Here is a 23,833-nt window from a genome sequence, read left to right as displayed (position 1 = left end):
TGAGTAGGTGGACCAGGGGATAGATAATGGGATACAGATCTTCTCATTTCTAGGTCTCTAATCAAGTGCAGCTAGACAGTGACGCAACAAATAATTATCTATCTGATGAAAGCGAGAGGTAACACTGTGGCACAAATAGGTATATGCCTTTGGATATGAAATCTGAGAGTTGAATGGACATATCTAGTTTGTACAATCTGTCGGGAATCCTGCAAAGCCTAGTTTGGGTATAAGAGGGAAGAAAAAACATTTTAACACTAGGTAAATTTAGTTCTATGAAGGATCCTAGAGGGACAATGGGAATGAAGTCCCGTATCTTGTGATAAACTATTCAGATCTTTCCTATCTGACTGCCTCCTGCTATCATCCTCCCATTATCCCTCCCCACCTCTTCCCTTTATCTATATCGTCCTTGCCTCTTCTGCTCCCATGCCTCCAATTCCTTTTAGCATCATATATCCTCCCACACTCAAATATATACAATATTTTTGCTACACGTCTCCATTTCCGTCTTTGTATACACATATATGCAGTAGACTGCAAAAAGGCACTGAAGAATCAGACCCAATATATATCTATGCATCGTCTCTTGATACACAAACACACACACACATAATATATATATGTAGTGGAACTTTCGAGATGAATGTAACAACCACTAAGTATCTATGCTCACCATATTCCCAGCTCATCATTTGTTTTTGCCTCTCATTGCATCATTTGTTTGTATTTCAGACTCCTCAGGGCAAGGACTGTCTCTTACAATGTGTTTGTATAGCACTTACCACAATGGGGTCCTGGTCCATGAAAAGGGGCTCTGATCCTGACTGGGGGCTTTGAGTGACCTCTTACTAGAAATAAATAATATGATTGGTAGAGGAACTCTCAGTTTTCTTTGGATGGAGAGCCTATAGACTGGTGTTTGTGTAATTGGAAATTTGAATAAAAATATCAATACACTGTACATTTTTTAAAAGCACATATTGAAAAATTTGGGAGGCACCTGCTAAATTGAAAACCAAAATAAATAAAACCCGAATATCTACAGAATAAGATCAGCAATATAACCTTCCCGCTTCACCCCACCAATGCACCTCTACGTTGTCCTGGAGTAACCAATTTAAGGGATGAAGGTAAAATTCCATTTCCACATCCAAGGTAAACTTATCCCCATCATAAAAATTGGCAACCTGGCTGGTTCTCTTTGCAGAGATGGTAGGGTCACCTACGTCACTTTACCTTTTAAAAAAAGGATAGAATAGCCTACCAGTTCCAGCTGGGAATATTCCTATGCAACTTCTACTCCATAGTCCCAGGCTGGCTGGAGTGATTGCCATCACATGATCATTGTACAGCTGGCAGGAAGAGATGAAACTGCTCATTTCCATCTGTGACATTTCTCAGCCAGGAAGAAAGCTACAAGGCATCAAGCTGTAGGCTGAGAAGCATCAGTGCGGCCACCTGTTAGAGATACTGATAAAGAGAAAACTTGGTAAAATGTAGAGCTGTGGAGAACTGCTGGGAATAAAATAAACTTATAAAGAGGAAGTGATGGTGCCTTCTTACCACCAACCACCATTTACAGCTCCCATCTGAGGTCAGAACCCAGGAGGCCAGAAACAAATACAAGCCTTTATGTGAAACAGATTACAAGAGACACACTGGAGGTGTGGAAAGCACAGATCAGCTGCTAGAGGCATAGGACACAATATCTTGTACTGTTAAAAATGGCTGGGGAAAATGGAAGTCCATATGGCCCAATTAGCAATGCACAATGCTTTTGCTATAAACCAGAAAATAGCACCTGAAAGGCTGTTGTCATTTCTGGACTTGCAAACATATGTTATTTGCAGCCTTATATTTGTAAGTGCAGACCTCCCTGACTTTGTGCGGGGAAGTCACAGAACATTGAGTCTGCTACAAGGAAATCACATTTCCCTCCACATAATGTAGTAAATAGCAAGAGTCTGCCAAACCCAGATTCAAAGAGAAGGGGGAAAAATTCTTAGTTGATATAAGCCATCATAGCAATATTGACTAGGGGCCGGGGGAAAGAACAATTTCCAGCAGCTGAAGATCTGCCCCTGGAACTTAGACTAGTATTCTGTGGAACTCCATGAAATTGAATCAAATATTTGCCAACATAGATTAAATTTGAATAGGTGCCCAGTTTTTCCCTGAGCAACATATTTGCCAGAGGAAAAGAAACTCCAGGAGGTAAGTTCCTCTTTTAATGTGCATATATAACTTACAGGAATGGGAACTGTATCAAGTGGAGAACCTATTCCTTGGGTATTTATTTCTTCCAGATTAAAGCAGAATTGTGGCTAATAAACTGTTGAAGTAGAAGTGGATTTGCACCTCTCAGAAGATGTAGCTGGTCCAAGTGCCAGGGTATCACTTTTCCTTTTAAGATTCAATAAAATTTTCACGGGCCTGGCATTAGCTATAGGTATGAAATTCAAATTTGTTTCACAGTTCTCTTGCTGCCTGCATGGAAGTTAAATAAACATATAAAGGGCCTGATTTTCAACCCTGATGTCATTGCATATGTGTGGGTGTGTCCATCTGCTCACCTGTGTTGTCCACACAGAACCACATATATGTGTGCAAGTCTCTAATGTGTGCACACATAAGGCTAGATGACTGGGCATCCAACCACATGTCTAGGAAACTGTGGAATTTGTGCTCATGCACAGATATGCACCAACGCCATGCCGGACCTCAGACCAGATCGCTCAGAATCTTGACACTTTCAGAAGAAACTGATGGTTCAAGCAATATTCAGGTTATTCTATGGTGCTGGATAGAGCTTTGATGATTCTCACAAATCATGATACATTTGAGAGACAGCATGATTAGTATCCAGGGCACAAGACTGGGACTTGGGATACATGGATGCTATTCCCAGCTTTGCCACTGCCCTGCTGTATGCCCAGGGTAAATCACTTCATCTCTCTGTGCCTCTGATTCTCCTCCTACCCTTTGCCTGTTTTATCTATTGAGGGTGAGCTTTTCAAAAGCACTTGAGTGAGTTAAGAGTCAGTGCGGCTTGTGCTCCTAATTCATCCAGGCACTTTTACCCCACTCTTTGTGTGTCACATCTATTTAGATGGCAAGTTCCTTAGTACAAGGACGTGTTTGACTTCATACAGTGCCTAGCACAATGGCCATTCTGAGATGGGACCTCTAGGTGCTAGTGTAATACAAATAATACATATATTACTTTTTTTAAAAAAATCATTTATATTTGGGTAGAATTTTATGACATAGGAACATCTAAGGAATTTAATTCTTCATGCCTATATGCAGTACTTTATTATTCCATAACATGGACTGTTTTGCCAGTATTTATTCTGGTGGTGTGTGTACACTACAATCTTAAAAAGGGTTAAGGTGGCTCATATTATAGCATAATAATGGAGTTATACATTCAAATTCCTTATATTTTAAAAAGCATACAGTAGGAAGAGCTACCCCGGAAAAGGCGACTGATGGATCTAATTTGTTAACCTGACTCTGGAAGTTGCCAATACTTGTGCCTCATTACTGGTAACACCTAGATTAATAGAGTTTAAGGTCTGAAGAGACTATCAGCTCATCTAGTCTGACATATATAACACAGGCCAGAGAATTGCATCATGATTGGAGCATATCCTTCCAGCAAAGCATCCAATTTTGATTTGAAGACTTCATAAGATGGAGAATCCACCAGTTCCCTTAGTAGTTTCTTCCCTCACTGGTAAAAAATTGTGCCTTATTTCTAATATGCATTTGTCTGGATATAACTTCTAGCTATTGGTTCTTATTATGACTGTCTCCACTAGATTAAATACCCCAAAATACCCAGTATTTTCTCCCTGGGAAGGCACATATGCCTTGTACACGACATAATGTAGTAGGACAAATTACGCAATTCTACTGCACCGAGGAACACATTTAGTGCTAACCCAATGCTGGAAAAACTTACACTCCAAATGATGGGATTTGATATCCATGTAATTTTTAAATCTAGACAGTGATATAGTACTCATATAAATAGGTAACCCTTCCTTGAACATCTCTAAACTACAATTCTCTTCAATAATCTCCCACAGCAGTGAATCCCGTAGGTTGTTTTCCTGCTGATATGGCTTTTTAAAATATTCTTGTCTATCCATTTTAAATATATGCCCTTATAATTTCTCAACTTTCCAGCTTTTCTGAAATGGTAGGATATTTTGAAGAGATACATCCAATCAGTGTTCACCACACTATCATGTTACATAGCTCTATTAACTCTCCTCTTTGTTCAGGACTAAATCATTTTAGGCTTCTTAATTTCTATACACATAGGATATCAACCCCTAGCCACAAAGCCTTAAGTCGTTTCAGTTGTTCATCTTCGGCTCTTTCCTATATCTCATATGTTGTTTTGGAGCTGTAGGGATAAAATGATCAAAACTGAAAGAGAATTTGAAGTGCAGATTCCGATCAACATTTTTGGGCCAAGTCAGTGGAACTATGCTGATTTATTCCTTCTGAGGATCAGGTCCCATAATGCCATCAATGTTTTTGGTATTGTCCAAATATCCCAAAGCAGCATCCTTTCCACCCTAATTAACTATTGCTTTTCTTGAGACCAAACAGGAATGTCCATCCAATATGTTTACTGTTAACGCTAATAGTGTTTTTAATTCAATTTATTGAAGACAAATATTCAGATATAGCCTAAAGTTTTCAGCTTGAAATGCTGCAGTTTTGTTTGAATGTAATTCAGACCTAGCATCTTATGCGGTGAGTTCATTCCAGACAAATGGTTAAAAAAATCCAGTGTCAGAACTTCAGGCATTGCACACTGGGGAAAGTCATTGGCAGAATGCATACTTTGGAGCATTTTTCCATTATCACATGGGATTCTTAGCCCTGGGATTGTTCTGCTTGAAACACGCATCTCCTTGGAGAATCTGTTAAAGATATGGCATAAGAGAGAGATCAGATTTCCAGTACTCTTAGGAATGACTTTCACAAGGGTAGGAAGAAACATATTTCCCATTTTGGGAAACAGAAGCAGCCACTCTCAACAGAAAGAAAAGTTTAAGATTGCAAAAGAAACATGAGGTTGGAATGTTATGGGAGTTACATATCTCTGTAGCAATCAATGTGGTTTGTACAGGATATCAGTGTAAGTGGCTATTGAATTAAGAGGTGTCTTTTCCCTGTAATTTACACTACAAATTCAGTGTAAAAATTTCTGATGTTTCATCAGACTAATTCCATTACCTTACTGAGTGATAGAAATTACATTTGTTTTCTTTAGGCTCTGAAATACAGACATAGTAAATCAATAGAAAGAAAAGGAAAAAAATAAAAGAGTGATACTGATTCTTTTAGGGATGAGATAACTCAGAATATTTGGGTTAGGAAATCAGCTGAATATTTGTTATGGCATTTTGAAGAAAGCCAAACTTTTTGAAGTCTGTGTTCTGGTTAGACTTCTGTTTTCAGTTCTGGGTTGTATAATTAAAAGAAACATATAGAGAACTCACATGAATTTTAGCTTCTGCTGAAAGATGCATTGTTCATGATTGTTCTACTAATTTGTGCTTTAACCCATAAGATACTAATATTTTCCAGTCTGACAGCCAAACTAATGCTTAGGAAAGGTGTGTGTTTGTGGGTGTACATACATGCATTATGTCTGCCACATCTATCCCCAGTGAGACAATATGAGTAGTTGCTCAGGTTTGGTCACAGACTTTAAAGTATAATGTCAGTTAGAATCCATAATTCCTCACATAGTGTTAATACATACATTTCACAATGATGTGAATCACCAGTGTGTTACAAGCTTTCATAAAAGACCGTACTTGATTCACTTTTATGATTCAGTAATATTGTAAAGTATCAGAGGAGTAGCCGTGTTAGTCTGTATCCACAAAAACAATGAGGAGTCTGGTGGCACCTTAAAGACTAAAAGATTTATTTGGGCATGAACTTTCATGGGTAAAACCCCCCACTTTTTCAGATGCAGTAATATTGTATACAAACAGGTGATTCAATTGCTTATCTTCTGAGGGTCAGACCCCCTGTCTTTATAGCCTAGCAAACCTTTGAAATGTATTCTTTGAGACGTAAGCCCAGACCAAGATTCTCTTTCTGAGAGATGCCATGCTGTCTTCTCCCCAGCTTGTTAGCTTGTTTACCCATGTATTTAGATGTACCTTCATTGTCTCTTCCTGACGATTAGGCTGGTCAGACAAGCAAATACACATTCCTTTGTCTCAGGCAGATTGTGCTTATGCATTGCTTGCCAAACACTTTTGAAGAACATAATTACAGTACATAACTCTTTGTGGCCACTCCATACTACATATTACATGAGAATATTAATGATCAGTGACTTATTAGTTTTACAATGATATATTACATGACACCTTTTGGGTTTACATCATGACAACCATGTGTTAGGTGTAATGAGTATGACAGGCCTGACAAGTGTTGCTGACACATAGTAGAGAACCACCCATGGGCCTCTGAGTCACCTTGGTCATTATCTTTTAATTACTAGCAAAAATCATTTAGTGAAAGGGTGTAAATTGCCACAGCACCATTGTGATGCTGATTTCCATCGTTTGAGGACCTGCCCCTTGATCATTAAAACAAGAAAAAGGATCATATAAATGTAAGATATTTTATGTTAATTGGCTATAGAATATTTTAACTGTCTCTAATAGACATCCTTGATTAAATTGCTATTTTAAATACAAATAATATGGTTGTTTTGACTTCTGGCACATGTTTCTTCTGCATAATATTGATTTGCGGAACATGTAAAGACACCATGTCTAATCTTCTCAATTAACCTGAAAAATTTAAGGCACAATCCAATGCCCACTGAAATCAGTGGTAGTCTTTCCATCAATTTCAATAACAGTTGGGCCAGGTCAATAGTTCTGATGTATATACAGACATTTTAAAGAATATGAAATTTAAAATATCCCAGTAGAATAACAGTGTACCTTTCATTCAATCCATTACATGCTTGTTAAAATCCATCTTCAGTGGTTCCTTATCCAAAGCCCATTGAAGTCAACAGCAGTTTTCCCATTGATTACAGTAGACTTTGGATCATGCCATCTATCTTTTGTGACCTACTACGTTGTGTTAGCCAGGGTTTCTTATTCACTTGGATGAGCAATTTACTTCTTTGTATTTGAGTAAAGATCTTCATGAGCCACCTTTCTCAAGAGGACCAGCCACTGAGACTTAGTTTTAAGTCATTTTTATAGGAACAGCAATGGGGGTTAATGCCCAATAGAAACAAAGTCAGCTAAAGAGCTAAAATATGCAGCCTATGTTTTACTAGTAACATTGACCCAGAAATGAGAAATGAATTATGGAATGTTTGCTAATGAGTCACCAATTTCTTTATAATTGTTTCCACATTTGGGAGAGCTCTCTTTCTAAAGCATCTAGAGAACCACTGTGGTCACTGGGAGTTTGGATCAGGACTATAACATCTGATATGTCCTATAACAACTGCATGTGTTATAAAGGATTTTGTTTTGTTTATTGAGTTACATTTATGGGTTTATTTTATGGGTCATTTAATTTTTCCCCCCTAAGCTATTCTCTCCTCCTCCACTACTCTTTAAAGTAAAATACTTAAGAAATGAACAAGGACTCTCTATCCACATCAGACCAGAAATATAGTCAGAAAGGTAAAGTAAAGTCTACTTTAGATCCTGACTCAAGTCTCAGAGAATTGCAAACACTATTAAACTGTATATCTGTGTAGCTGCATAGCTTTCATGGAGTCAGCTGTCCATAACATACTCAGTGTCATGTAAATGCAAATTAAATACAAATTTTAAAAATTGCTCCCATTAAAGTGATCTGTTAACATTTTAAGCCTTTAATGCTTATGGGGCATGACTTTAATTGCATGACTCTGTCACTGGCAGATCTTAAAGAGCTTCTTGAGCTTCAGGATATTCACACCTTTGGGATTATTTTTCGAGAAAGGTTTATTTCAACCACTAGAAAAGTTGGCAGCAATGGTTGGGTTTTGGCTGTTTATTTTTAACATTCCTGATAAAACCAGAACAAAACAAATCACATTTTTTATCTGACCTGCAAATCAAAAAATAAAACATATGGCTATGTGGAAGACTCATTCATTTCTCTGACCAGGGACTCTATGCAAAACCTAGGCTTAGTGTTGACATTCTGAATGATAGCATGAAGGAAACAGGAGAACGAATCTATCTATGATAGTGGTTTTCAATCTTTTTTTCATTTGGAGACCCCTAAAAAATTTCAAATGGAGGTGTGGACCCCTTTGGAAATCGTAGACGAATTCTGCAGACCCCCTAGTGTCCACGGGCCATAGGTTGAAAACCACTGATCTATAATATTTCTTACTGGGGTGATATTTCCATGTGGTCCAGGTTTCCTTCCCTAGTGTTGACCCACATGTACTGTTAGTGTCCATGACATGTGAAATGGGCCACTTATTTTTTTTGTACTTGCATGGTGCATTACCTTTGCCCATGTCAACAAATAAGAACACCATAGATCAGGTACCAGGATTTTGTATCAGTTTGGATTAAAAAGCAAAGGGGAGTAAGGGTGAGCATAATGGAATTTAGACCAGGTGGGCAAGGCAAAAAGATCATAACAATATGATTAAAACAGCAGGCAGTTTGTATATGGGAATGTTTATGTCCAACTGCATAGAGGGTAAAGTATATGCCCCACTGCACACACAGAACCAGACATAGCAGGAGTAGTTAGAACACCAAGATTTATCCCCTGGCACAATCCCACTGTAGTGAATGTAAGAACTCCTCAGTCTGACCTGTGCAAAAGCTTGCACACAAGTTACATGGTTGCAGATGACCACATCTCCCCCCTCCTCTGCCAACTGATGTCACAGTGTCAGCAGCAATGACAGAACAGTAGAAAACAAAAAAGGAGCTACAGTGGATGCGAAAACAGTTTGCTCTTTGTGACTTTACAGCAGGTAATGGAGGCTCTTGTCTTTGCAGTACGTGAGAGAAAGTGAGTTTCATCTCTACTTGCAGCCTTCTGGCCGCTGATATGTTCCCACTCATCACTGGAACCTTTCTGCTCTTCTTCTTTAACATCACTCATAGACCTCGGGTTCATCTAACTCAAAACAACCTGGATAAAGTGGAGAATTGGGTCTGAAGTCAACAAGATGAAATTCAAGAAAGACAAGTGCAAAGTACTTCACCTGGGAAGTAAAAATTAAATGTGTAACTAAACAATGGGGCTAGGTGGAGCACTACTGAAAAGGATCGGGGGAGATGGAGGTAATAGTGGATCAGAAATTGAATAGGAGTTAACAATGTGATGCAATTGTGAAAAAGGCAAATAACATTCTGAGGTACATTAACAGGAGTATCATTTGAAAGACACTGGAGGTAACCGTCTAGCTCTACTGGGCACTGGTTAGATCTTAGCTGGAGTACTGCCTAGTTCTGGATGCCACAGTCTAGGAAAGATGTGGATAAAGTGGAGAAAGCCCGGAAGAGAATAACAAAAATGACAAAAGGCTTAGAAAACTTGGCCTATGAGGAAAGATTAAAAAGACTGGGCCTGTTTTCTTTTAGAGAAAAGAAGACTGAGGGAGGACCTGATGACAGTCTTCAGCTATGGTAAGGGCTGTTATAGAGGATGGTGATCAGTTGTTCTCCATGTCCGCGAGAGGTAGGACAAGAAGTAATAGGCTTAATCTGCAGCAAGGGAGATTTAAAATAGTTATTAGGGAAAACGTTCCCACTATTAGGGCAGTTAATTTCTGCCATAGGCTTCTAAGGCAGGTTGTGGGATACCCGTCACTGGAGGTTTTTAAGAACAGGTTGAACAAACACCTGTCAGGGATGGTCTAGGTTCACATAGTCCTGCCTCAGTGCAGGGTCTAAACATGCTGGCCTCTTCTAGCCCTACATTTCTCTGATTCTCTAATTTCCAGATGAAGTTACGTATCAAAGGAATTCTCCTCTCCAAATTCAACATCTTCCTCTGTAGTTGTTCTGCCCTATACTTTGTTTCTGACAAATACCTACATGACTGTCTTGTTCAAATGATAAATTACCCTTACATGTATGGGCAGCAGTTCTCTGAAGTATGAAGGTAGAACTGTCTATCTGTGAGATGCTCAGTACTGAACAAATTATACTTTGGCTGTGCATCCTGACTCTTCACTGCCATGTCTGATTATTGACCTTGATAATTGGTGCCTCTTCTAGAGAAAATAATACTATTTTCTTTGCTGAACATAGACCCACCTCTCCTGGGTTTCTTTCTTTCTTTTGTGATGAATGTCTTTGATGCTATGACAAAACAGAAGAAAGTCATCTGGGAAAGATCAGCGCTGTGTTCTCCTTGTAACTATACTAATATAATATATATAATATATGCTATACTAATAAAAGTGAAGCTTATTAAGAATTTCACACCCTGGAAAAGAAATAGTTCTCATGCTGTGCAAGGCCTGATGCAAAAGCCACTTGGAGTCAATGCAAAGACTGTTGTTGACCTCAATGGGCTTTAGATCATCCCTCTTTGAGTACTGGCCTCATAAGTACTCCGCTCATATGAGTGCAGACCTCCAGGAACATAAGACACTAAGACCATAACACAACACAATAGATGTTCAGAAGCTCAGGAGGCCACAGCAAGAAGATATCATGATAATCAATGTGAAGTTTAGTTAGTGTCAAATACTGGAAAAAATCAGTTCCAAGGTTGGGTACTTGTAGAAGTATTTCAAATTAAACATTGGAAAGGAGACACTAGATTTTGTCTGACTTGCTCAAACAGCATATTTCCCACTAAGAGAGTCACATGGAGTAGGCTTAATCCATTGTGGAATCACGAGGAGCAAGATAACTTCAACCATGTGACAAATCTCAACTAATCCATCTCCAGCACTGTGAAATGCTGCATTTGGATTATTGATCTGTATGATAGATGAGGGGAAATTAAGGTAAAATATGATGGCATTTTCACTAATAAAAATATTGGAAAAAATGGCATTTTCATGGAAACACCACAAACCTGAAAAAGGGGACATCTGGAGTCCTTCTAGTCTTGAACTGAATGTGTTGTATACTTCTAGTGACAAGGCTTATCACTTACTTATAAATGTCACATATAGTTAGTAAGATCACTGGAGGGACTCAGAAGGTAGTTTTACAGGAGAAAAATGTGCCAGATACTGGTGAAAATTGGGCCTGCTTCACAAATTGTCCTGGAAAAAATTCACAAGGCACAAACAGGGACTTACACACGGCTCTAGCCATGAAGGGGTGTGTTTAAAATTGCTGATAATATTTACCTCCCCAATAAATTAAAAGTCACTGAACTGTGGACTTTCTCTTCTGTCCTATTACCTCCGGCTTCGTCCAGAAGAGCCACCCTCTTTGTGTCTACAAACCATCTAAAAGTTCACACTCAACTGAACCATGCTAGTAAGGCAATAATTTCCTTCAAACATTCTTATTGGTTTTATGTCCCTATCTTGGGTTGCTGGCCCCTTTGAGGGGAATCCAGGGCCAGGCTACCCATGACAAGTTAATTTAAAGGGAGAGAGTCTATCTAGGCAGCTAACTGACTAAGGAATATCTGGGCCTGATAAAAGGCCATCAAGGCTCAGTTATAGGAAGGTGCTGAGGGAGACACAATTTCTCCTAAGAGAGGGGAATTCCAGAGTCCACAGACCCCAGGAAGGAAGGCTGTGTCACATCTACGCCCAAGGGGAGAAACTTTATTTCAAATTTATTTTAGGATTTAATTAAGTAGAGTCCCAGCAAGGGAATTTTGTCTTATGGAGTTCTTAAGGGGCCCTGAGGAAAGGGAAACTGAGTTAGAGAGTGCCTACAGTCCCATGCTAGGTCAGCATGGGGCACCATAGGGTAGACATATCCTGCAACAGTCCCTCTTAACTATTAACATACAGTTTTTAAAAAATGAAGTGTGCCTGTGAGAATAAATTTTTGCTTATAACGGTAAAAGGGTAGCTATTGCACTGAGTAGAGGCAAAGCACTGCACAAAGCATTTCAGACTTCATTGCAAGTTTTCCCTCCCTTCCCCACTACACCATGACCGATGTCCATCAATCATTATTTGCAACATCACCTGCTGTTCCGATATGAGGCTTCTCCTGAACAGAAACTGGAGCAAAGAACAGGGAAAAAATGTTTGTCATTGAACTGAACTGAGAAGAAGGAAGAGGAGAATGATAAGATCATAGCCTGCAGCACTTTGTTTATGAGAACATCCTTCCAGTGATATGTGTCTGCACCCGGTGAAAGGATTGTGTCACCCCTAACATATTTTAAATGCCGGGACGGTCATGCAAGAAGACAATGATTAACAAGTTTAAACAAAATATGGTGTCCATGTACAGTCATTTTTTTAAAGGTTTGCACTTGGTAGTATTGTGTGATAAAATTGTGTTTTGGTCTTCTCTAATGGAACCTCTTCTCACACAACCTTAAGCTTAATAACCTAGTTTGGACTGTAGATAAATCAATAGTGTTGCACATATGCCCATACGTATCTGCCACAGGTTTTTCAGCTTGTCTATCTTATATGGCCCCAATTACCATAATACTTGAGTTTGTCAAATCTGTAATGTACTTATCCTCACAATACTCCCAGGAAATTGGGAAGTGCTATTATCCTCATTTTACAGATGGGCAACCAAGACACAGGAAAGAGATTAAGCAACTTGCCCAAGGTCTTACAAGAAGCCTGTGATAGTGCTAGGTATTGAACCCAGGTCTTCAGCTGAACCATCCTTCCTCTCCCTTGTCTACATGACCTTTCTAGATAGCATCTCCATTGCTGTTTCACAGAAAGGAATGGAGAGTTTCCCTCCATTGGTATTAAGTCCCCTGCAATGCAAAGTCAGTATTTGAATCCAAGGCATTATTGCATTTACTTGAAATCACTCCCAGATTTTCTTTCTTCACCCATGACTGTATAGATCAGTGGTTCTCAACCAGGGTTATGTGTGCCCCTGGGGGTACACAGAGGTTTCCAGGGGGTAAATCAATTCATCTCGATATTTGCTTAGTTTTACAACAGGGTACATAAAAAAGCACTAGCAAAGTGAGTACAAACTAAAATTTCATACAGGCAAAATGAGAACGTAAGCAATTTTTCAGTAATAGTGTGTTGTGACACTTGTATTTTTATGTCTGATTTTGTAAGCAAGTGGGTTTTAAGTGAGGTGTAACTTAGGGGTACACAAGACAAATCTGACTTCTAGAAGGGGTATAGTAGTCTGGAAAAATTGAGACCCACTGGTATAGATTACTTGGATTAGAGAATTAAGCAGGCATCTATGGAACCACCCGCTGGACATTCTTTAATTTTCTGCTAGTTTTCAAAGAGGATGTGATATCTTAAAGTTGCTACAGTGCTTTCCATGGATTGAGAGTGGGCCACTGATGCTTTTCAATTGTATCAGTGTCTTTTCTGAAAATTGGCAAAAAAATGACATCATTGAATTTTGCCCGGTTTCTGAGCATTCACATGATTTATGGGAAATACAGGTAGCCTGGGAATGTACATATTTTTATATAAGCTGGAAATAGAGCCACAAATGGTCTTGGTTGAAGAGATTTAACTCCTCCAGTAACTGAACCTGTGACTTGCCAGTTTCAAATGTGGTACTGGACTGCCAGTGGAGCTGCCTTTATTGTCACAAACAAGGTATCCTGCTCTGTAGCTATCACCGCTATGGCACTTTTTATCACAGTCATTCACCTGATGAACAAAGGCACGAATGCTGACATCACTGGTGATGTGGTTCCATAACATGACTCAGTGTCTCAGACTAACAGCCTCAGCTGACTCTTTGGAGGGACAGGTTTCAGAGGAACAGCCGTGTTAGTCTGTATTCGCAAAAAGAAAAGGAGTACTTGTGGCACCTTAGAGCAGTGAGCTGTAGCTCACGAAAGCTCATGCTCAAATAAATTGGTTAGTCTCTAAGGTGCCACAAGTACTCCTTTTCTTTTTGGAGGGACAGTGTACTCCAAGTGACACTGACTAGGGGAGCAATACCAGGACCCAAGTCAATAGCCTGCTACTGCAGTTCAGGGGAAAGATTTTTGGAGATAAGGAAAAAAAGCAAATGAGTAAAGCGGTAGCCATGCATGCTACATGGCACTCAATGCTAAAATGACATCACAGAACTTGCAGAGAAAGGAAAACAGCAGCATTGCCATCTATGAGTGACACTATGACCAGAACCAATGGAACCATCATCCAGTGCTATATTGAGGGGGGAGGGACATTATAAGTGAGGGAAAAGGCAATTTTGGATGTTCTGAGCATAAGACTTAAGAGCCAGCAATTCCTGAGTCCTAATCCCTGTTCTGCTTTTGACATCCTGTGTGGCCTTGGGTAGACATTTGATTTGCTCTGCCTCAATTTCCTATCTGTAAAATGGAGATAATACCTGCCTTACCGACCGCACAGGGATATTATTTAAGGAAGTATCAGAGGGGTAGCCGTGTTAGTCTGGATCTGTAAAAGCGGCACAGAGTCCTATGGCACCTGATAGACTAACAGACATATTGGAGCATAAGCTTTTGTGGGTGAATACCCACTTCTTCAGATGCATTTAAGGAGGGTTATTTAATTAATGGCTGTAAAGTTCGTTGCAAATGGAAACACCATGTAAGTACTAAGCGTTATTTAATCTTGTGACCAAACATGGTCTCCAATCTTTTTTAAGCAGAACATTAGTTTTTGTAGGGGGCTCAGTCACACACATGAACTCTCACCTTCACTTAAGTCTTCAGGAACCATACACTGCCTCTTTAAGAAATAGTTTACTTCTGAACCAGTAAATTCACTACACAAAGCAGCCATTATTTATGCATTCCTGCATATATGGCAAGGTGAAAATAATAGAATAAACATCATATCCTTCATTATGATATCGGTTTACACTTCCAGGGTACACAAAAAGAGGCCATTTCATCAAGCTAATTGCCTGAAAGTAAAAGAGAGAGAACTTTAGCTATTAGTCTATTATGGGGCTTTTTTCTTAATCACAAATAGGGGCCGTGTTTCCCTAGGGGGATGTGTATTCTAATTTACAATTGAACTACAGATCAGAGCAATCAATCTTGTGCAGCACTTTTACAGTGTAATTGCTGCAACATAACAAATAAAAAAAAAAAAGCAGCGTAAGCTGAGTTTTTCAGCTTGAGGTGGAGATATTTACCAGGCATTGGTTCATGGTGGGAGGGAAAGAGAGAGAGAGAGATGCCACAGCCATGAATATGCAATGAGGACTCATTAGTGCCCCAGTGTTGCCATGACGAATGGCATTATCCCCAGACTGGTGTAGCCTAAACATGAATTTTATAACGACCCATTTATCATGACTTGCCACATTTTTTTTTTACTGTACTTTCCACCGGCTTGCACACCTTTCACCATTATTACTTTAGAATCCCTTTCTTTTGCTATTATTTTATTTGGGATTGAGTCCCGTCTCCTAAAGAGAAAGTGCTTACAAACATGAACAAGCCAGTGGGGGCTTAAGATTAACTAGTAGCTTCCAAAGTTGAAGAACCCGTGCAAAATATGTAGGTGGTCTCTGTCCACTTCCTAGTGGACAAGTGTCCTTATTGTCATGAATATCAGCACAGGTTAGACAATCTTGTCAGTTGGCTCTGCAGAGCGATCCAGTATTGAATGAGCAGGGAGACAAATATCTTCTCATTCTGTTGGGTGTGACGCATTGATCTGTTTGGTTGCTCTGAGCATCAACTAAAAATGTTCCTCCTCAACCCGCTCCACCTGTGTGCACGGTATAAAAATCTGGACCTCATCTGTAGGATGACTAGGCACTAAATCTGGCAAACAGATAAAACTTCTGGTGTATGCAGGTATGCACTGGACACAGTGGCCATGTAATGACAATACCATCCAATGACCTAGAGCAAGATACATGAGTGAAAACTACAGAAAAAAAGTATGTTTAAAAATTAAAAGCAACCTGTGCTCTTCTCCCACGGCCTCCCTTCTCTCTTTTGACTGTTGCCCACATTTTACTATTGTCTCACACTTTGGCCCAGCTAACCTATAGTTAATACATTACTGCCTAAAAAGAAATCAGTGTAAATCAGAAGCTTGCACTGTTACTGCCTGGGCTGTATATGTTCAGCGGTACATAAAGGTCTTCATTCTCCAGAGATGTGAATCTGGCACTTTCATGGGCATTAACATTCACTCTTTTTTAAAGTTGAGAAGTGTATGATTATTATTATCCCAAATGTTTTCATTGCTAGGATGCATTTTTTTCTCTACAGTGTCTCTGAACTTTCACACAAGGTTTTGGGGATATCTACCAGCATCAAATCTATCTTTGTTGGGTTTTATAATCTTGCTATTTTACAAGGGTTACAATAACAAAGCAAATTATTTCACTTATTTCTGGGATGAAAGTTCATTTTCTCAAACAAGTTGTGGTTTTCCATGGTATCTGAAAACAACACTCCTGAAATTTTATGGTGGGATAGTCCAAGGGACACAGGTTCTTTTGTCATAACTCTACAAGATATCTGAAAATGTTAAAAGTCATTGAATATACCAGTCCAGAAATTTTTAGACTCAGAGATTGGGGATCTAGTTGTCAAAGCCCCTATTCCTTCTGAAAAATCCAACTTTGTTGTCATGACACCCACGTGCTTCACTAAAACTTTAGTTTGTCAAGGCACAGTCCATTATCCAAAGATGCATTACAGGTTTCCATCTAGCATTCAACAGTCTAGGATCTGGGTGTGAGAAAGTGACAGGAATGGAAAGCTCACCTTTGAAAAGGTATGTTAGACATGTGGCACTCCCTGATATGTTAGACATGTCTCACGGTTAACTTGTGCTCCCCTAGTCTGTTTCCTGTATCCACCTGTGGCCCTTCATCATATAGACATATATTGTAAGCTTTTTACCGCAGGGACTATATTTTCTCTATGTGTGCACAGTGCCTACCACAATGGGACCCCAGACCTTGACTGAGAGCCCTAGGTCCTACCATAATGCAAATGACAATGGTGATAATGACTGCATTAGCTTAGCTTAAAGAGACTCAACAAAGAGCAAGGAGAACTTAAAACAATTTTTTAATTAAAAAACAAAACAAAAACCAAACCAAAAGCAAACCCACAAATGAAGTTTAGTATTGTAAAAGGTGCTCATGAACATAACAGGATTTGAGACAGCAGAAGAGAACATTTTAATGTTACTGTATTTTGGTTGTATTACGGATGCATTTTCAGTTTTTGTCATAGGTGTCCAAGTAGGCTTTTGCAAGTCTAAATATTACCAATTATTTACTCAGTGTCAGTGTTGATGGTACTTTACAGGTACAAAACAAGACAAAGGCTCTAGCACCTGGAAGCTTTATGATATTAAAAAGCAGATAATTCGGTGAATATCAGCAACTGACTATTGCTTGGTCTGGATCATCTATTGGGCAGCTAAGAGGAGAGAACATTGTTTTAAAAGGTGGGGAAGGAATACAATATATCCTAATATGTTTTTTTCCTACATTTATTGTTTGGTTCTTTCTTCTTTTTTTAAAACTGATCATAATTATATTTAATAATCATGATCCATCACCAAGGTGGTGGTGGGTATCTCTGGAGTGGAGATTAATATTGGAAAGGTTTGTTACTGCTTTTAGGACCAATACAGCCATATTATTAACCTATTGCTGGATCTCTCCACAGCATTTGCTATGATCAATTGTAGAACCCTGCTGCCCTGTTCCAGAGGTGTGGCAGAGCAAGTCCCTGCTGAGATGGTTTTAATCATTCCTCATAGACTACATTCAGAGAGTTGTGATGGGCACCTGCTGTTTCACTTTTGTAGCCCTCACTCGCAGAGTCCCTCAAGAATTCAGCCTTTCTCTCTCCTTCTGCTCATCGTCTGTATGAGGACAGATTTTGGAACATCATGGACTAAAAGGCCAGCTCTGTGCAGATAATACCTAGCTCTATGTCACCTTAACGTCACACACAGACAGCACCGTCTCTCCAGGCTGAGGTGAGCAACCATCTGGAAGAGCAGGTGGGTGAAGATGGATCCAGAAAAGCCTGAAATGAGGCTTGCAGTGAGAGGGAAGTGTTTAGAAGAACTTGCCACCTCTGGAACATTACCTTTCAATGAGTGTTCACCCTCAGATCATTAGGACTTACACAGACTCACTATTTCTAGATCCCCAAATAGCTGCAGCTGAGAAAAGTGCCCCTTTCCATCTAGGGCCGCCGAATCTGACTCCTGTCAATTTTGGACTTAGCCCCAGGGACCTATGTATTTGTGACTTCCAGGCATCATTATTGTAAATCTTTGTACCTAAAAATGAAACCATTCTTCTCAGTGGTTCTGAACACAGCAGCCTTTCTGACTGGCAACACAAGAGAACCCATCACCCCAGTGCTCCACTCTCTATAGTGGTTCCATGGGGAATACTGGGTCAAATTCAAGGCTTTGGTCTTCATCTTCAAAGATCCCTATGGAACCAGCCCAAGCTGCCTCATTACCCTACAAGATCATGACCTCCCACAACAGTTATGTTCCACTGGGACCATGGAGCTGTCAGCCTCAAGAGTGAAACTTGTTCTGGTAGGAAAAAGAGGTTTTTGAGTGACTGGCCTGCAGATCTGGAACTCGCTCCCAGAAGAGATAAGGATGACTGTGAACCTCAGAGTTTTCAGCCCAAAATGCAAAATGAATTCTTCAGTCTATCTACCCATACTTGACACTATGCATACCAACATACGTGTCCAGTCCCTTTTGATGGGGGAAGTAGGAGACAGAAAGAAAGGGATGTATTTTTGTGTATATACTTAACTATTTTGGGTAGGAGGCATTTAGATATCCTACTGATGGCTACCATATAAGAAATTAGAAAGACAGATAAAGCCAATTTAAAAAAAAACATCTTAGTTTAGAAGCTAGCTACCTATTTTTTTCTGTTTCAGGTTCACATCTGTGGGTAGCCAAATATTTTACTGCAAATGCTGCAATATTTGCTAATTTTAATGCTTCTTTTGAAAAGGGGTATAATTATTATTGCAAACTGTTCACCAGCACTTATCTGATCTGGAAATGGCAATCATTAAATAAAATAAAATAATTATGTTCTTTAATCTTTTTGAAGTGCCAGTTCTAAAAATCAGTGTATGTATATATATATATATATATATATATATATATATATATATATTTTCAAGTCAATCCTCTAACTTTATAATAAGAATACTCAAATTTGAGGAGAAGGAGAATAAAACTTTCTTTGTTCTGTGAATATTAGCTTCCAGCAAACTGTCAGTCTATGCGCTTGTCTCAAACAGGACTTGGGAAATATGAGTGGGATTTTTTTTTAAATGCACAGTATTGACCTAACTCTATGCCCATGGAAATCAGTGGAGTTTTATTATTGATTTCAATGGGAACAGTATTAGGCCAAAGCTGAGCACATTCAAAAATTCCACCCCAAAAGTATATCTTAATAAAATTATGTGCAGCTCTAACTCCCACCTGCCACAAAACCCTGAAATCAAATAAATGAACATTAAAAATAAACAAATTAGTGATTCATTTACATACATCGGCAAATAGGATCTGAGTTTTAAAAAAAAGTGAAAATCAGAGTAAAAATAATTTTATGGCTATATATAATGGTGTTCAATACTCACTGTCTATATTTATTAAAAAGAGAAAAAAATTAAAAGAAGAGAATTTTCTATGCATAAAAATAATCTGAAATTTTAAGACTTACAAAAGAATTATTCACAGAGAACAAGTGTGAATTCAGGGTTAAGTAACACTTGGCTATTTAAGCACCTTCACAAAAAAGAAAACCTTTTTGTACTTGTAAAACATGCCAGACTTTCAGTGGAAATCTCTGATTTAGATATCATTGATGTTTCATTTTATATACAGATCTATCTCCGCTTTTAAAAATGCTTCACAAACAGCTTAGCATTTTTCACAGTTGTTCACCCGCACCCCAAACTCAATGCCCACCAGTCAGATTGGTAATTTTAATCAACGAATTATCTTCTCCTCTTGATGCAGTTTGGTTGTATTTTAAATCCCCCCCAATCCCCTCCCCCCCACACACCTTTTCCCTATTTGAAACCAATCACATGTTTATTCCCACTTCAAAAACAAACAATTCCCTCCCTCTTGCCCCCACTTTTTAAATGACATCTTCAGTCATTCATGAGTTAATAAAATCTCCAAGTCATCTGGGGATAGATAAGGAGAAAGAAAGAAGAGTATTGTACACATAATGACAGGCTCCCTGCTGCCCCTAAGATGTCACAGGTCAGCCATGTTAAGAATGTGTGCGCCCAATCATCTGCTGATTTTTATCAGCAAGGCCTCAAGCAGAATCTGACACGGGCCAGTTTGGGAGTTACAATGAATAAACAATGACTTCTTGGATTGTTGGCGGCTGTGTGATAGAGTGAGGGGGTTTATATATACTAAAACATGATGACATTAGCAATCAATACACCCATTACTGGACAAGTTATTGGACGAAGAATGCACGTCTCAAGCTTTGTGCACTTTGAACATATGACCAACAGTGGAAATCCACGGTAATAATGTTACTTAACCCCTCATGGGACTGATATGCTAAATCTTATGTTGCCTGGAAGTATCTGAGACCATGTGATAAAGGAAAGCTTGATCTGGTCTAGAATGTTAAAAAAGAAACAATCAAACAAAAAACCCCACTGTTGGAAGGTTATCATTTTCTATTGTGTTCCAAAGGACTTTTCTATAAAAGGGAAAGGAAAACAGATGCATAAATGTATTTTTTGTGTGTGTTACTTTGCTATTATAGAAACATCTCCTCTTCCTCTCAGTCCCGTCCGTGTCATCATTCTGCTGGATGCTTTTGTGAAGTCAGAATATCCTGTGTTTATGGGTTGTCCTCTGTTAGTACGGAAGTGGTTGCGAAGATGCAAAATTGGTGTTACAATTCATGCCGAATCAAATAGAGTAAAAATGAGTGTCTGTGAAAGATCCACTAGTTATTTAAAGCAGAGATATCCTTGGGGCTTCACCATGCAAGTTGCACAGAGCTCTGTGGTGGTTATGGTGGTGGGGGTGGTGTGCTGCAGAGGTTTACTCCCTCTTGGGGAGCAAGGAAAAGCACAATCCCTCCTGAGGCTGCTTGGTGCACCCTTGGTGTGTTATCCGTTAGGAGGGAACTGATAGCTCTGCACTGGCCCTTCCTGTGGGCTGATGATGAGCAGGGACAGAGTTATGGTCCCACCTCTTTCCTGGTGTTTTGCTTCCCCAGAGGCAGTGAAGACAGAGAGGCTCATGCTTGCAGTGTCTGCTATTGTGCTTGGCCCTTGGACAGGCCATGTGAGCGGGTGTGGGAGGGAAGAGTGGGTGTGGCCTTCCCTATTTTCTGTGCATCCTCATAAAGGAAGATCTCTAACTAGCCCCTGATAATTAACTCAGGGCCTGCACGCTTTAAAATCATTGATAAACCACCTTACGATCTGCAAAGAGACTAACAGGGCATAAGGAACTCCTTGACTGCTGGATGAGGGAGGGAAAACAGCTGCTTCAAGGCCACTGCTTCGCCTCCTGCACTAGTGAGTGGAGAGTGGGCAGGGAAAGACATGGATGGAGACTTGGCTTTGTCCCTCCATGTGCCAACCCATGCAGCTGAGCTGGTGCTGAAGGGGGAAGTAAACTGCTTCGAGGGCTGGCAGTTTACTTCTCCCCTGGATCAAGGGGGAAGCAGGTATTAGGAGCTGCATGTTAAGACGTATCACTGTTATAGAGCTCTCTCGTAAGAGCAGGGACCAAAGTGTGACTCAGGCCCAGATCCTCAAAGGTATTTAGGCACCTAACTCCCATTGAAATCAGTTGAGAGTTAGGTACCTTACTACCTAGGACGAGCTGAGGCTTTGAGTCACACTGGTCTAACCCACTCAGGGTTTGTGGTAACGTCATAATCTGGCCTTTAGAGTTCTGTTTTTGGCTTTGGTGGGAGAGGGATCTGGCCCAAACACAGTGAGAAAAATAACGAAAACCCATTTCCTTTTAGCTAAAATATTTTTAAAGCTTTTAGTGGGTACATTTGAATGTTCTCCCCTACCTGGGAAGAAAGTTCTTCAAAAGTCTGAAGGTGAATTTGACTAGCATATTCCTGAACTACACCGCTTCTAAATGGAAATGCTTCATAAAATGGCACTGTTACCTTACATTACAGTAAGTACTGTTTTGTCATGTTTATTTTAAACCCTCAATAAGCCTCCCTCTGTAATTTACAATTAACTTTTTGCCTCAAGGTAACAGCTACATTCACAAAAATAATGGTAATAGACTGACCTTGTTATGAATGGATAACAAGCTGGAAACAATATACTTTGTCACACAGCATTAACTGTTACTGCTGAAATTGTAAATAATGTGTATAGAACCTACATGTAAGTGGCTCCCCTTAAACATATTGTGTCAATTAAACACTTGATACGTAATGTATTATTATGAAATCCATTTAAGTCCACGTAGTCTGAGATTACACTCACAGGCAGCGTTCACCTCTGGGCTGTCCAAAAAAATTGCAAAGATGGTCTTACATGTTCAGTGGTGCATTTCTACAGCTACATTGTGAGGCTGGCTGTGGAATCTGGTCCTGAATGATTACAAGCTACATGGCCACTGCTGTTATTTGGACTGGTTAATTTTCTTTTTACCTGTCATTATTACACATAGTACTACAATGTTCTATATTAATGGCTTGAAACACGTTGGGCCCTGTTTTCTGATGCTTTGGGGCTGTTCTCTGCTGATCAAAATCAGTCTTAAACCAAGATTAGCTGGCCACTGGAGGGTTACCCCTAGGATCTCTGGGAGATATAAGACACCATAGTGGCTCTCATTCCATTCCTCCCTCCCAATCACTGGTGTACAGGGTATGACTCAGAAAAAGGGGGCATATCTAGGTTTTCTTGACACCTGGCTGATCCCTCACTGCCCTTTGGGACTATTTGCTTATGCTTGGAGGAGTACAAAGTGCTTTGGAGTCACTGTCCTGCTCTCCCACCTGCAATGAATGTTCGTAAACTGTAGCTTCAGTCTTGGGAGTGCATTTCACAATTGCAGAACGGCAGTGTTCTGGCTGATTACTGCTGGGCATTTACTATTTATAAAGGGAGGGATGACACTTTAGACTGATGCCCACAAATAAAGGGCAGCATTAAAACTTCAAGTGCCAAGGCATTAAAATATCTGGTTGCCAGTAGTTAGGGTTACTAACTTCTGACGAAACAATCTCTGACCAGCTAGCGTATATCACAGAAAAATAATTTGACTGGAGTAACTATTGCTCTCCCTGAACATAGTGTAAATCCATTGCTTTGGGCTTTTAGTTAAGGCACCAGATTGGCACTTGGGAAATCTGATTTCAGCTCCCGGCTCTGTCTCAGACTCTCTGTGTAACTGTGGGCAAGTGTCTTTTTGCCTCATTTCAATACCTGGAAAAATGGGGATCACAATCCTTCATTTTTCTGCCTTGTCTAGTTAGGCTCTTTGGGGCAGGGACTGGGTCTTACGGTTTGTTTGTACAGCCGGGCACAATGGGGCCTAATAGCAGTTGGGGCCCGTATGCACAGCTGTAATAGAAGCTAATATATAATAACTACCTGGACAAAAGAATGCCCTCCCATCCATGAAGAAACAGATGCATTGCATGTGTAGGACAGGGCAAAAATCTTTTCTGTCCATATTGGAGCCAAAATTTAATGCATTGCT

General features: G+C 39.7%; 1 long non-coding RNA gene across 16 annotated transcripts in view; it reads left to right on the top strand.

The window, feature by feature from the left end:
* The window catches only part of LOC125643369 (uncharacterized), a 134,315-nt gene that overhangs the window by 31,655 nt on the left and 78,827 nt on the right, over window positions 1-23,833 (top strand). For 14 of the 16 annotated variants that reach the window (XR_012670299.1, XR_012670298.1, XR_012670301.1 and 11 more), the window contains 2 exons: window positions 17,404-17,545; window positions 17,770-21,080. The exons of 1 other annotated variant lie outside the window; for it this stretch is intronic. This is a non-coding gene — a long non-coding RNA (uncharacterized LOC125643369). Of the gene's footprint in view, window positions 1-17,403; window positions 17,546-17,769; window positions 21,081-23,833 lie in introns of those variants that run through there. One more of the 16 variants, XR_012670304.1, reaches the window with a different exon arrangement.

The sequence above is a fragment of the Caretta caretta genome, chromosome 10 (genome assembly GCF_965140235.1).
Source record: "Caretta caretta isolate rCarCar2 chromosome 10, rCarCar1.hap1, whole genome shotgun sequence".
NCBI lineage: Eukaryota > Metazoa > Chordata > Testudines > Cheloniidae > Caretta > Caretta caretta.
This window is presented reverse-complemented; position numbering and strand designations above follow the sequence as displayed.